Source organism: Schistocerca serialis, chromosome 3 (genome assembly GCF_023864345.2).
Source record: "Schistocerca serialis cubense isolate TAMUIC-IGC-003099 chromosome 3, iqSchSeri2.2, whole genome shotgun sequence".
NCBI lineage: Eukaryota > Metazoa > Arthropoda > Insecta > Orthoptera > Acrididae > Schistocerca > Schistocerca serialis.
In genome coordinates this window covers 345,718,252-345,733,634 of record NC_064640.1, presented here as the reverse complement: position 1 = coordinate 345,733,634, position 15,383 = coordinate 345,718,252, and the positions used below count along the sequence as shown (strand labels likewise).

The 15,383-nt window shown below is 44.7% G+C and overlaps 1 protein-coding gene and 1 long non-coding RNA gene across 2 annotated transcripts in view; one reads left to right on the top strand and one right to left on the bottom strand.

Annotated features, from left to right (window-relative positions):
• Positions 1-15,383, bottom strand: part of LOC126470156 (probable C-mannosyltransferase DPY19L1) — a 216,823-nt gene that overhangs the window by 57,109 nt on the left and 144,331 nt on the right. The gene's annotated exons all lie outside the window — the stretch shown is intronic.
• The window catches only part of LOC126470157 (uncharacterized), a 77,653-nt gene continuing 62,476 nt past the window's right edge, over positions 207-15,383 (top strand). The window contains exon 1 of the long non-coding RNA XR_007586142.1: positions 207-295. This is a non-coding gene — a long non-coding RNA (uncharacterized LOC126470157). The remainder of the gene's footprint in view (positions 296-15,383) is intronic.

The window sequence follows — 15,383 nt, the reverse complement described above, 5'->3', positions numbered from 1 at the left end:
CGATGCGGAAGTGTATGGAGAAAGTGCTATCAGCTCTCAAGGGCTGTCCTGGCGCTGTAACTGCTCGTGGTCTAAAGGTAAGCGTCGCGCAAGGTAGATAAAACAATCTTGTGTTCGAGGACACTTCCGTCAGACTGGTGGAACCTCAGAGATAATTCGCTTCACTTGCTAAGCCAGCAGTAACAGCATAAACGTCCACAAACAATGTCGCAAAACAGCTCGTGGCAGCGCCAAGATCAGGTTACCGGCCGCAATCGCTGCTGGACGTCATGCACCGTCAGACCAGGCGACCACGGTACTGTGAGTGTATTTAACAACTTTCATTTTCTTATTTGAAGTTTTAGTATTCGTCTTGCAGTAACGTATTAGAGTTTGCACACTTGAAACTTATAAATGTTGTTCAAGCGTTGTATGATAGAGTCGCAAGTGAAAAAAAGGTCTAACACTTGCGGCACATTCTCCACCGTTGGCTCAATATATGGCAGTGGAGGCAGTTCTAAACCTTTCTATTGTGTGTGGGGCGAGTGACATTGTGCAAAACATGCCTGAAAAGCATTTTCTTGTTTCACGAAAGATAGTTCTGGCATGAATGATTTTCCACATTCAGGAAGACACAATAACTGACATACACTATGTCATCAAAAATATCCGGACACCTGGCTGAAAATGACTTACAAGTTCGTGGCGCACTCCATCGGTAACGCTGGAATTCAATATGATGTTGGCCCACCCTTAGCCTCGATAACAGCTTACATTCTCGCAGACATACGTTCAATCTAGTGCTGGAAGGTTTCTTGGGGACTGTCAGTCCATTCTTCACGGAATGCTGCACTGAAGAGAGGTATCCATGTTGATTGGTGAGGCCTGGCACGAAGTCTGCGTTCCATAGGATTCAGGTCAGGACTCTGAGCACGCCAGTCCATTACAGGGATGTTTTCGTGTAACCACTCCGCCACAAGCCGTGCATTATGAACAAATGTTCGATCGTGTTGAAAGATGCAATCGCCTTCCCCGAATTGCTCTTCAGCAGTGGGAAGCAAGAACGTGCTTAAAACATCAATGCGCCCCCCTAAACAGCAAGAGGTGCAAGCTCCCTCCATGAAAAACACGACCACACCGTAAAACCACCGTCTCCAAATTTTACTGTTGGCACTACACACGGTGGAGGATGACGTTCACCGGGCATTCGCCACACCCACACCTTGCCATCGGATCGCCACATTGTGTACCGTGATTTTTGTCACTCCACACAACGTTTTTCCACTGTTCAATCGTCCAATGTTTACGCTCCTTACACGAAGCGAGGCGTCGTTTGGCATTTACCGGCGTGATGGCTTATGAGCAGCCGCTCGACCATGAAATACAAGTTTTCTCACTTCCCGCCTAACTGTCATAATACTTGCAGTGTATCCTGATGCAGTTTGGAATTCCTGTGTGATGGTCTGTATAGATGTCTGCCTAGCCTATTACCCATTACAACCCTCTTCAACTGTCGGCAGTCTCTGTCAGTCAACAGACGAGGTCGGCCTGTACGCTTCTGTGCTGTACGTGTCCCTTCACATTTACACTTATCTATCAAAATGGTTCAAATGGCTCTGAGCACTATGGGACTTAACATCTGTGGTCATCAGTCCCCTAGAACTTAGAACTACTTAAACCTAACTAACCAAAGGACATCACACACATCCATGCCCGAGGCAGGATTCGAACCTGCGATCGTAGCGGTCATGCGGTTCCAGACTGAAGCGCCTAGAACCGCACGGCCACATAGGCCGGCTCACTTAACTATCACATCGGAAAGAGTGGACCTAGGTATGTTTAGGAGTGTGGAAATCTCGCATAAAGACGTACGACACAAGTGAAACCCAATCACCTGACCACGTTCGAAGTCCGCGGAGGGCCCCATTCTGCTCTCTCACGATGTCTAGTGACTACTGAGGTCGCTGATATGGAGTACCTGGCAGTAGGTGGCAGCACAATGCACCTAATATGAGAAACGTATGTTTTTGGGGGTGTCCGGATACTTTTGATCACATAGTGTATGTGAGGAACTGCGACCATTTGACACTCCAGTGGTCGCGTGTGATCTCTCAGATACAAAGCTACGTATGCTCGGCCCGCGCGTGTGTGGACCAAGCTTCCCCCCCCCCCCCCCCCCCTCCTCTTCCTCTACGTATTTGCGGGTCGAGTGCCCGTCGTGCGGGCACGAATCGTTAGCGCTAGGATTTCACCTGGAACAAGTCCCGGCCTCTCACCCCGGTTTCCCCGGTCTTTGTTCGGTGCGTGGGCATCGTTTCAGTTGACCCATGTGGTTTACAGCGTTCGGCTGCACTAGGAGTGAATGTTAAATTAATATCTTGCTAGGTCTTAAATTTTGCCAGATAGTTAAAAGATACGTTACAAAAAACGTGGACAATTGGCCTCAGCTGTGCCAGGTACTTCCACAGCAAACATAAGAGAAAACAATTTAGCACTGAATTCTTTAAATACGAGAACTCAGTATTCAGATGAATAGCCTATGAAGAAACATACTTCTATGTGAGAAAAAGCGCCCAAAGCTACAAAAGGAAAAACCTACCCTCAAAGAATAATTTGCTTGGAGAAAGAGGAACCACAGTATACTTGACACTTAAGTTTCAGAACTCAGACAGTATATGTGAAACAAGCACCAATGTTCACTATACTTCCAGATGGCATCAAAATTACTTTGTTTTTGCTAGATCGATCCAAGCTGTTTTTGCGTGTTATTCACTGAATAATTTTGCTGAAAAGTTTTAGGGGTGGAAGAAGAACTAGCACAGCACGAACGACGTTTTACAGCCGTGAAACACTGCAGCATTTATTTCCTCCATAACTGCTCTGTGACAAACATACGCCGGCCGGAGTGGCCGAGCGGTTCTAGGCGCTACAGTCTGGAACCGCGCGACCGCTACGGTCGCAGGTTCGAATCCTGCCTCGGGCATGGATGTGTGTGATGTCCTTAGGTTAGTTAGGTATAAGTAGTTCTAAGTTCTAGGGGACTGATGACCTCAGAAGTTAAGTCCCATAGTGCTCAGAGCCATTTAAACCATTATGAACAAACATACACATCATCATTATTACGAGGGCTATCCACAAAGTACATTACGTTTTGGAATTAAAAATAAATAAAGTACTGGAATTTTTTTTATTACATACAGATGAAAGCCACACTTAAATACTACTTTTCTACATAGTTGCCATATAAATTAAGGCACTTATCGTAGCGATGGACGAGCTTGGAAATTCCTTCGTCGTAAAATTCGGCCGCTTGCGCCTTCAACCACGTGGTTACCTCTTCTTGAAGCTGTGCGTCGTCATCAGAACGCTGCATAGCCAACCACTTCTTCATTGCTGGGAATAAGTAGAAGTCGCTCGGTGCCAGGTCGGGACTGTACGGCGGATGAGGAAATAACTCCCAGTTAAAAGATTCGAGAACTTCACGAATGGCATTTGCCGTGTGGGCCCGGGCGTTGTCGTGAATCAGCAAGATCTTTGAGCCCAACTTTCCCCTGCGCTTGTTTTGTATTGCTCTTCTGAGGTTGTGCAGAGTTTGGCAATATCTTTGAGAGTTTATTGTAGTGCCTCTTTCCAGGAAATCCACAAAAATCACACCTTTTCTGTCCCAAAAGAAGAGGTAACCACGTGGTTGAAGGCGCAGGCGGCCGAATTTTACGACGAAGGAATTTCCAAGCTCGTCCATCGCTACGATAAGTGCCTTAATTTATATGGCAACTATGTAGAAAAGTAGTATTTAAGTGTGGCTTTCATCTGTATATAATAAAAAAAATTTCCAATACTTTATTTATTTTTTAATTCCAAAACGTAATGTACTTTGTGGATAGCCCTCGTATTTTTAAAAAACTGTTTGAATGACATTTACGAAATTAATAAATCTTTTGGTTAAAAACAGACAGGACAAAGAATAACGACACTAATCACACAGAAACAGCCACAATTCTTTATAACCTCGTTTATAATCCGCAGGTGTGGCATTGGAAGAATTTACAAGTTAAAATTCACCCATTACCCATGCAAATACTAACGAAATATGGCATATAAGCAAATATCTTACTGCTTTCATTAGGCACTTCTACTTTATTGCCTTCTTATATTCTTTAATCGTGAGCTACTTTGAGGGCCTACATAAACAAAACGACTTTCACTTATTTCTATATAACGTTGATTTTAGACAACAGAGTGAGTCGACTGCATCCGTGGCTTTATTACCGACATGACAGATTCAAGACCATTGTTTTGGCACTGTATGTTTGCTCTGCTGTTTCCCTCAAATAAACTTATTATAATAAGTGAATTAGTTAATGAAAATTTGTCCTTATTCCCCTTAAATAACATCACGTTATTTTTTGTTTTCTATTGCTGGCGATGCTTTCAATTCTCTATAAATACTTTTATTTATTTATTAATGCACATTCATATTATATTACTGTCCAGAAAAACTTGGGGGAGGGCCTTACACTATGGATAGGCGTGGAGGGGGGTGAATGGGCGGAACTTGTGCCGGGTGAAATCCTACCGCTAAGGGCACGTGTCGTACGGTGACCTTGTCTGCTCAGTTTGATGGGTGTGAGGCCGTTTTGTATCTCGGAGATACCACGCGACTATATTATCACGGAAATGCATTGTGTCTGCTTTCCGATTTTGATGCTTGATGTAAGTCGTTTACATTGCGATGTCTCTCATTTGTAGTCATTTACTCGCCGATAAAATACCGTAACCAAATAAGTACGCCTATCTCACAGAAGCAACGCGACTATATATGTGACACGTGATACATGTACTGTCTTTACGGCTATCTGTGAATGTTTCTGGATGATGATATACTATCGTCGACATGTTACAGGTCAATATGGACACTGGACCAAAATATGATCTCAATAATCCTTCTGACATCGACAACATAGACAAACTCCTATTTGACGGATGTGACATGAGTCCTAATACCATTTCGAGTTTCTCGAGCTCCGCACCAGGTCCTTCAGGCCCGGTACCGAGCCTACGGCACACAGTGTGCGATTTACCTGAAGACTATGACACAGATGCGGAGGAAATAATCGACGAACGTCAGGACAGTTCCGAAACGGAGCAAAGCGACACGAATGTTCCATCTGAGGGCGAAGAGGACGATGAATTCTCTGTTTGCCATAAAAAGAAGGGGCAAGAAAGTCATCGACTCCATTTCCAGCAAAAAAAACTCCTTATCGTTCGTCGAAAAGTGGGAAACATAACCTACTTCGGAAAATCCTAAGCCCGATCGGTAAAGCTCGGGACATGCACATAATTTTAGACACGTAGGCATGTTTATTTGATGGCAACATGTTGGATATCATTGTACGTTCCACAAACCAATATATCGATTCCGTGAAAGATCATTATTCACGGGAAAGAGACGTCAAACCCACTGATCAAACAGAGTTGAAAGCATTTATTGGGCTTTTATATAGGCTACTGCTAGACTCTACAAAGCTCGGAAACTAAACCTCGAGGATTTATGGGCTAGCCACGGATTTGGGATTGAGGTTTTCCGACCCACCATGACTCTCGTGCGGTTCCGTTTCTTACTTCGGGCTTTGAGGTTTGGCAACAGAGAAACAAGAGAACAGCGGAAAGCTCTAGATCGTCTTGCCACTATTCGGGACATTTTTCATAAATTTGTTCTGAACTGCCAACAACGTTTTTGTGTATGAGAAGTTACAATAGACGAAAAGTTAGAGGCCTTAAGAGGCAGGTGGAATTTGATCCAGTATATACCACCCAAGCCCGCAAAACACGTGTTGAAGATACTAGCTACAGTAGACTCTGGTGTATAATACACACGGAACGTGGAAATTTATGCAGGAAGGCAATCCGACAGTCCTTTCCAAGTTAGCAACAAACCTGTAGACGTGGCTGAATGTCTGGTTACTCCTCTAGCTAACTCTGGCCGAAATATCACTGCTGACAACTGGTTTAGCGACACCACTCTTCTTCACGACTTGGCCACGCAGTACAATCTGTCCTATGTGGGAACACTCAAAAAGAATAAATGGCAAATCCGCAATGAATTGAAAAAGATAAAAAGGAGAGAACCGTTTTCTATTATGTTTGCATTCCGCAAAGAGGGCACTGTGGTGTCGTATGTGCGCCCCCCCCCCCCCCAACCCCCCCCCCTCCCCGAAAAAAAAAAAAACAACCTCATTGTGATTTCCAGCATGCATATGGATGGAGCAATTGACGAAGAAACCGGCGTCAAATATAAACCGGAAGTGATTACCTATTATGATCGCCATATAATAGGTGTGGACGTGGTCGATAAAATGTGTTCTGTGTACAGTGTTCAAAGAGGCACAAGACGTGGGTAAATGGTTATTTTTTACGCGATGTTGAATGTTGCTGGCATAAACAACCAGATCATATGTCTAGGAAACGGAATCGAAGTGTCGGCTCGCCAAATCTTCCTCCGTACTCTGGAAAAAGAACTAATAAGAGACCAGGTCATAAAGCGATCGCTGCTGCCCCGCTTGCCTCGGACCATTTCATTCCGCCTTCGGGAAATTCTTCCCCAAAATGAAACACCAGCGGCACTCAGTAGCACAACTGCCGAGTGCACCAAAACGTGAAAGCGATGCCAAATATGTTGGGCGAACAAGACTACAAGACTCACTCAGTACAACTGCAAAGGATGTGGTGATGGTTAGTGTTTAACGTCCCGTCGACAACGAGGTCATTAGAGACGGAGCGCAAGCTCGGGTTAGTGAAGGATTGGGAAGGAAATCGGCCGTGCCCTTTCAAAGGAACCATCTCGGCATTCGCCTGGAGTGATTTAGGGAAATCACGGAAAACCTAAATCAGGATGGCCGGAGACGGGATTGAACCGTCATCCTCCCGAATGCGAGTCCAGTGTGCTAACCACTGCGCCACCTCGCTCGGTGCAGCTGCAAAGGGTGTGATCAATATTTATGCCTGCAACACTGTGCAATGTTTTGTCCCGGTGGCTGAGACGTTGATGAAGACATCGAAAACGATGGCTGAAGATGCATCTTCCGTTTTTATTTTACTTTATCTGAAAGGGACGTTATTTTGTATTCATTTTCTACCTATTTCATTACTATATTCTAGATACAAATACTGTATACTGAGCAAAGTTTCTAAATGTTACTACATAAAAGTTCTATTTCTAATTTTCATAAATTTATGTACTGCTAATATTTAATAGACACATGGTTTGCTCTGCGTTTTGTTTACTTATTCTCTCCAACATCTGGAGTTAATTGAAGGTAATGGTGCAACTTTGGTCCTGTATCTCGCAGATACAACGCGACCTCCAGTGTTCCTCCTAGTGACGTGACCAGTGGAGTGTTAAACGTCCAGCGACATTTGCACTAAAAAAAACTGCTGAAGTCATCGGCCCCTAGACTAACACACTACTTAAACTAACTTATGCTAAGAACACACACACACACACACACACACACACACACACACACACACACACACACACACACACGCCCGAGGGAAGACTCGAACCTCCGCCGGGAGTGGCTGCGCAATACCGCGCCGGTATCGCCAGAACTATATACTCATATGGATATGGATAGGGTGAGGAATCTCTTACTAATTCATGCGATAAAGGCTCATTCCAGCTACAGATGCCGTGCGTTTTATTGAAGTACACATTCGTCATAAGGTTATTGTGGTACACTGTATTTTATATGTATTAACACAGTGCATATTTTAATAGCGTTTTCCATTACTTTGTTGAACACAACAGTAAACACTTGTCCGAAAGAACAGACACCATATCCATGGAAGTATATAGTCCTGGCGATACCGGCCATGACCTCCTCCTTCTGTGCGGATGCACACACATTCCCCGAACTCTTACGGGACTTGGAAGAATGTCTTCCACGAGTAATGAGTGTGTTGGGGTGGGACACTACGAATGTAGTGTGTGGACATACAAGGTGAGAATGTGAGTCTCTCGGGAGGCTTGCGCGAGATAGTCCCTGCAGTCGCACTATCATCTGTGCCCTCGGTGGCTCAGATGGATAGAGCGTCTGTCATGTAAGCAGGAGATACCGGGTTCGAGTCCCGGTCGGGGCACACATTTGCACCGGTCCCCGTTGATCTATATCAACGCCCGTGCGCAGCTGACGGTATTAATAAAATTCTAATTTCTTTAACTCATATCCAGCAGGTTTCTATAGTCGTGGAATAGGTAAACTACCTGAGCACTGCCAGAATTTTCTAGATAATGTGAGAGAATATATTGTTGATAATTGATTTCTCTTTAGTGTTTACTGTTGTGTTCAACAAAGTAATGGAAGACGCTATTAAAATATGCACTGTACTAATACATATGAAATACAGTGTACCACAATAACCTTATGACGAATGTGTACTTTAATAAAACGTAAGGCATCTGTAGCTGCAATGAGCCTTTATCGCATGAATTAGTAAGAGATTACTCACCCTGGTCTTCAAAACGGTCTATGTGTACTTGCTATCCTGAGTCACTCTCAAGTAGTATGAAAATGTGGCATTTCATAAACAAAAAAATAAGATTCTCTGATTGATTTTCGATCTGGCTGCCTATAACCCTGTCACAAAACGACTAAAAATTTGGCATTCACCGAGACTCTACCCAAAAGCCAAAGAAGCCTCCATTTTACAGGCGACCACGTTACTTCAGAGCTAGTGAAGCATTACGCTATTTCCCTCCCCTTACTGCCCCAGTTGTGGCTAGGTTAGCTCAATCGCAATGTAAAAGACAAAATAGTTGCAATTTTCGCATGGAACAACTTTTCTGGTCTCGCAACCATAAATTGATAATCTTACTACACATCTTAATCGAAAATCACTCAGATTATTCAACGGAAATGTTACAAATATAAAAGCGACTTGAGCAGAATAATTCTGTGTCATGCAGGAAGTAATTCGTGGTTCATAGAGCTGCCAAACAAATTATGTGCTGTTGCCAAGATTCAGTTTTACTACTAGCAGGAATAGACCAGCCGACATGTTCCTGGAACGGGTTGGGAAGTGATTATAGTTGGCGTCTCGAAGACGCAGCTGACGAGGTACGAAGTTCTCAAAATACTCTGATGCACCGACTTCAAACTGAAAGTCATAAATCAATAACCGTCGCAATTATTTGTGTTTGTTTGTCTTAAGCCTACTGAAATCTAAGGTGGTCATTCACCAGACGTGATTCACTTTTTTGAAGCATCTTCAGTGGTTATACAGTAAAGATTTTGAGTGGGCTACACATCTTAATTATAATTACAGAGTCATTCCCAATGAAGAAAGGCAGGAAATGCTACACAATGACAGAAAATGTGGGCTCAAAATTTTGATGAAAATGAAACCAGCGAATGTATGCAGCCCACGTTTGAGTGCAGCGTCTGCTAAGACGAAAGAAGGAGCAGTTGTTATCAGATTATCAGAACATGGAACAAGAAACACAAAACGCTGACGGTAATGTCTAGAATAAGTCATCCTCAAGCAAAACTGTTATTCAGTACACAAATAGTGAAAGAACGACAATTATCATCTACTCGTTATGAGAACAATATATCCGCTGCTGACGCATTGCCAATAAAAGCGAAAAACGTACATGCAGTACACTTGAAGACACAGCGAACCCGAAAGAACAACAAGTTCACCAAGCTAAGCGTGTTGCTGAGATTCGATGCAGAGTCTGAGTAGAGTATTATTTATTTAGCCTCTGACGTATTCATACGAACCACGCCTCTAGGCTACAACAATATTCATATAACAATTATCGAGCTTTAATGCGACCGCATAGATGGGCAGACGGTTGTAGAATTTGCCCAGACTGTTCTTACGCTGCTGATTCATAATGCCAAACTACCACTACGTCAGATTATAGCCCAGACTTATTGCTGCCTGTGAAATAATTCCACAACAATGGGTGAATAGCATTAACACACCTGCACCCCACATTTGCGAGTAACACAGACCCATTGCATGCCAATTAATCGCAGCAAAATGCTGTATGCTTGTACCTTTCTCCCAAAAACTTAATTTCTTTTGCAGCAGACTGTCACACTGTTGTGGAGGCGAGAAACAAGTGCTACGATCTTCTACACCATCGTTCACGCCCGCTCCCTCTCCCAACACACCGAGCGAGGCGGCGCAGTGGTTAGCACACTGGACTCGCATTCGGGAGGACGACGGTTCAATCCCGCGTCTGGCCATCCTGATTTAGGTTTTTCGAGATTTTCCTAAATCTCTCCAGGCAAATGCCGGGATGGTTCCTTTGAAAGGTCGCGGCCGACTTCCTTCCCCATCTTTTCCTAATCCGATGAGACCGAGGACCTCGCTGTTTGGTCTCTTCCCCCAAACAACCCAACCCAACCCTCTCCCAGCACACCACACCCACTGTGGATGTCTCGTAACTTATGATAGTGAACGGAGATTTATACCTACACGGTGTTTCCATGATGACGGTACAAACTTTCATGCACGAGGGAGAAGAGTAAATGTACCAATTTCAGGTAAGGGTCACTGGACAAGAAACGACTTGGTCGAAAGTTAAGCCTAGTTTACAAGACGACATTGGGTTGCGCCACTCGTTGCGTGGAATGAGTTGCACGCAAATGGTTTCATACACTCATGCTCATAAATTAAGGATAATGCTGACACATGGTGAAACAACGCTCTGGTGGGCGGTTTGTGGGTTTAAATCACCTCGGCGTATGACCATGGGGTGTATTTGACCTGCGGTCGTCGCACGGTGACGCTGGCAGCAGACCACATACGCAGAGGTGTGTTGGTGCATGTCAGAGTACAGTGCAGCAAGTAAGCGTGCAGACGTTTTTAGACGTGCTAATGGTGACTGTGTGTTGAAAATGGCTCAAAGAACACATATTGATGACGTTATGAGGGATAGGATACTAGGAGGCTGGTCAAACAAAGCATGTCGTAGCACGGGCCTTCCGTGTGCCACAAAGTGTGATCTCAAGATTATTGCAATGATTCCACCAGACAGGAAACGTGTCCAGGCGCTACAGTACGGGACATCCGCAGTATACAACACCACAACAAGACCGATATCTCACCATCAGTGCCCGCAAACGGCCACGGAGTACTGCAGGTAGCCTTGCTCGGGACCTTACCGCAGCCACTGGAACAGTTGTCTCCAGACACACAGTCTACAGACGACTGAACAGACATGGTTTATTCGCCCGGAGACCTGCAAGGTGCATTCCACTGACCCCTGGACACAGGAGAGCCCGTAAAGCCTGGTGTGATTCACGCCGAATTTTAATCTGGCGTGAACCAGGAACCACATACCAACCCCTTAATGTCCTTGAAAGGGACCTGTATGGAGGTCGTGGTTTGATGGTGTGGCGTGGGATTATGATTGGTGCACGTACACCCCTGCATGTCTTTGGCAGAGGAACTGTAACAGGTCAGGTGTATCGGGGCGTCATTTTGCACCATTATGTCCGCCTTTTCAGGGGTGCAATGGGTCCCAACTTCCTCCTGATCGATGATAACGCACGGCCCCACCGAGCTGCCATCGTAGAGGAATACCTTGAAACAGTAGATATCAGGCGAATGGAGTGGCCTGCCTGTTCTCCAGACCTAAACCCCATCGAGCACGTCTGGGATGCTCTCGGTAGACATATCGCTGCACGTCTTAAAAACCCCAAGACACTTTAGGAGCTTGACGACCTAACATTCATTAAACGTGTATCGCAGTCGGTAGCGTTATGGAATGTAAACTAAATTTAAAATTTTCCTGGCAAACTAAATATTCAACAAGATTTCGGGCTTGCAGCCGGTCGTCGTTAGCTTCCATCCACGATATTTCGACTGGACAACTGCCAGCTATCCTCAGGTGAGCCATCGAAGACTGACGACGACGCCCTCCGTTCCGTAATATACTTCGTGCAGCGAGTACTCCGCGCATGCGTCAGAATCATATGGACAGACGAACCACAGCGCCCGCCAGCAGCGCTCTCGCTGGTGGGACTGCAGAACTCAGCCGTCTTCGGCGTTGTCAATTGCCACGGCCATCGGAGTACTATGACGTCTTCGTCTGGAGCAGATCTTAGAGATGACGGTGTTCCACGCATTATCTAGCTGGTAGCCATTGTCACGGTTGATAAGGTGGTCTGACATGCGAATTTCCACTGATTCTTTTATGACGGAGTCCCAAAAGGATGTTGCTGTGGCCAAAATTGTTGTCTTGTCATACTCCATTGAGTGTCCAGTGGAAATGCAATGCTCAGCAATTGCAGACCTGCTAGGTTGCACAGGCGAGTACAGCGTTGATGTTCAGTGCAACGTTCTTTTACTGTTCGCAATGTTTGTCCTATATATGACATGCCACATTGACAAGGTATTTCATAAATTCCCGCCTTCCGCAATCCCAGATCGTCTTTCACTGATCCCAGCAGGTCGGAAATCTTCGATGGTGGATGGAAACTTACTGTCACTTCGAAACAGTGGAGGATTCTTGCAATTCTGAAGGAAATGTTGCCAACAAAAGGAAGAAAAGCTAAAGATTTAGTAGGCGTGATCTCTTCTTTCTCCACTCCCTGTTTCTTTGGCTTAATTGCAAGTGCCTTGCTAATTTGCCAGGTAGAACATCCATTCTCTTTGAAAACCCTCTTCAGACGGGCAAGCTCTTCAGACAAACTATCTGCATCTGACACTACATGATCTCTGTGTACAAGTGTTTTAAGTACACTCATTGTTTGCGATAGGTGATGGCAGCTGGACGAATTTAAATACAAATCAGTATGTGTGGGCTTTCGATAAACCGAATGCCCCAGAGAGCCATCACTCTTCCGTCTGACTAGCACATCCAAGAAAGGGAGGCAACCATTTTTCTCTAATTCCATGGTAAACTGAATGTTCTCATGAATGGAGTTGAGGTGATCTAAAAACTCCATTAATTTTTCTTCTCCATGAGGCCACACTACGAAAGTGTCATCCACATACCTCCAAAAAACAGTTGGTTTGAGGGCTGCTGATTCAAGTGCTCTCTCCTTAAAATCCTCCATAAAAAGGTTGGCCACCAAGGGAGACAAGGGGCTACCCATGGCGACGCCGTCGATCTGTTCAAAATATTCTTGGTCGATCATAAGATATTTTGAGGAGAGAGCGTGGCGAAACAAAGCAGCGATTCGCACCTGAAACTTATTACCAATCAGTGCCAAGGAGTCTGCAAGAGGTACCTTTGTAAAAAAGAGACACCACGTTGAAACTAACTAAAAGATCACAAGTACTTAGGCGGAGAGTCCCCAGTCTGTTGATAAAATCGGCCGAGTTACGTATGTGATGTGGACATTTGCCCACAAATGGCCTCAGCAAGGATGCAAGATGTTTGGCTACATCGTAAGTGAGGGCCCCAATATTGCTCACTATTGGCCGTATGGGTAGTCCATCTTTATGTACCTTCGGAGGGCCATACAGTCTTGGAGGTACGCTGCCACGAGGTCTTAGCTTGATCGTCTCTGGAGGCAACGAGGAAGAATTCAGGAGTGTAGATGTCTTCCATTGCCCACGTCTTGTAGGATCGTTATCAATTTTCCTGTAGGCATACATCTTATCCACATACAAACTGCGAAGGCGGGAATTTATAAAATACCTTGTCAGTGTGGCATGTCATATATAGGACAAACATTGCGAACAGTAAAAGAACGTTGTACTGAACATCAACGCTGTACTCGCCTTTTGCAACCTAGCAAGTCTGCAATTGCTGAGCATTGCATTTCCACTGGACACTCAATGGAGTATGACAAGACAACAATTTTGGCCACAGCAACATCCTTTTGGGACCAGTGGAAATTCGCATGTCAGACCATCTTATCAACCGTGACAATGGCTACCAGCTAGATAATGCGTGGAACACCGTCATCTCTAAGATCTGCTCCAGACGAAGACGTCAGAGTACTCCCATAGCCGCGGCAATTGACAACCCCGAAGACAACTGAGTTCTGCAGTCCCACCAGCGAGGGCGCTGCTAGCGGGCGGTGTGTTTCGTCTGTCCATATGATTCTGACGCATGCGCGGAATACTCGCTGCACGCTGTATATTACGGAACGGAGGGCGTCTTCGTCAGTCTTCGATGGCTCACCTGAGGATGGCTGGCAGTTGTCCAGTCGAAATATCGTGGATGGTAGCTAACGACGACCGGCTGCAAGCCCGAAATCTTGTTGAATATTTAGTTTGCCAGGAAAATTTTAAATTTCACAACATTTAGTTTACATTCCATAACGCTACCGACTGCGATACACGTTTAATGAATGTTAGGTCGTCAACTTCAGCATATACAAAGGTGGGAAAAACTTCAAAGCCGATTATATCCGTAAATTTATTAAAAAAAACATTAACAACAGCTGTTTCTCGGCATTTTTTAATTGTGTCTCACTACAGAACATAAAGCAGCTCAGCCATTTTCATACTGCGTATTAACAGCGCGACAACCAGAGCACAACGCTGCAGAGGCTGTGACTGTTCACGATTTTTTAAATAGAAACTGCGTACCTAAAGCGTGATTAACAGAAACGTTGTTGGCTGTTACTACGTTTGATCTCTGAAAGTTTCATTTAACGTAACTTAGTAATAACATATCTAATACATAAGTAGGACCTACTTCCAAGAGCGTAACACCACCAGTGTACGTGTGCTACGGCTTCTAACCAATCATCGCGTTTGTATTTGTTTACACCAGGTTTATTCTTATGGTGAACAGATTATAGACAATTTGTTTTTGTTTCGTCCATACTACCTCCTTCGAAAATATGGAAAGCAAAAAGCCTGCATGATCAATTGGCATATAATGGGTCTGTGTTGTGCGTTGGGTGCAGAAGTGTGATACTATTCACCCGCTGTTGAGCACTTCTTTCACAGTCCAGGAGTGCTAATTCTGCAAGGTTGTAGGAGAGCTTCTGCGAAGTTTGGAAGGTAGGAGGCGAGGTACTGGCGGAATTAAAGCTGTGAGGACAGGGCGTGAGTCTTGCTTGGGCAGCTCAGTTGGTAGAGCACTTGCCCGCGAAAGGCAATGGTCCCAAGTTCGAGTCTCGGTCCGGCACACAGTTTTAATGTGCCACGGAGTTTCATACATTGTGGTATTTTATTGTTCTGAATAAGCTGCATATGGATAATCTCACCAAATTCTACAACCATCTGCCCATCTATACTGTTCCATTACAACTCGATAATTCTCATGTGTATATTGTGGTAGCCTAGAGACATCATTTGTATCAAAATGTCAATGGCTAAATTAATAACACACTGCACAGGCACTGCATAGAATCTCAGCACCACGCTCAGCTTTGTGGACTAGTTGTTGATTTGGGTTCTCTCTGTAAGCATACTGGAAG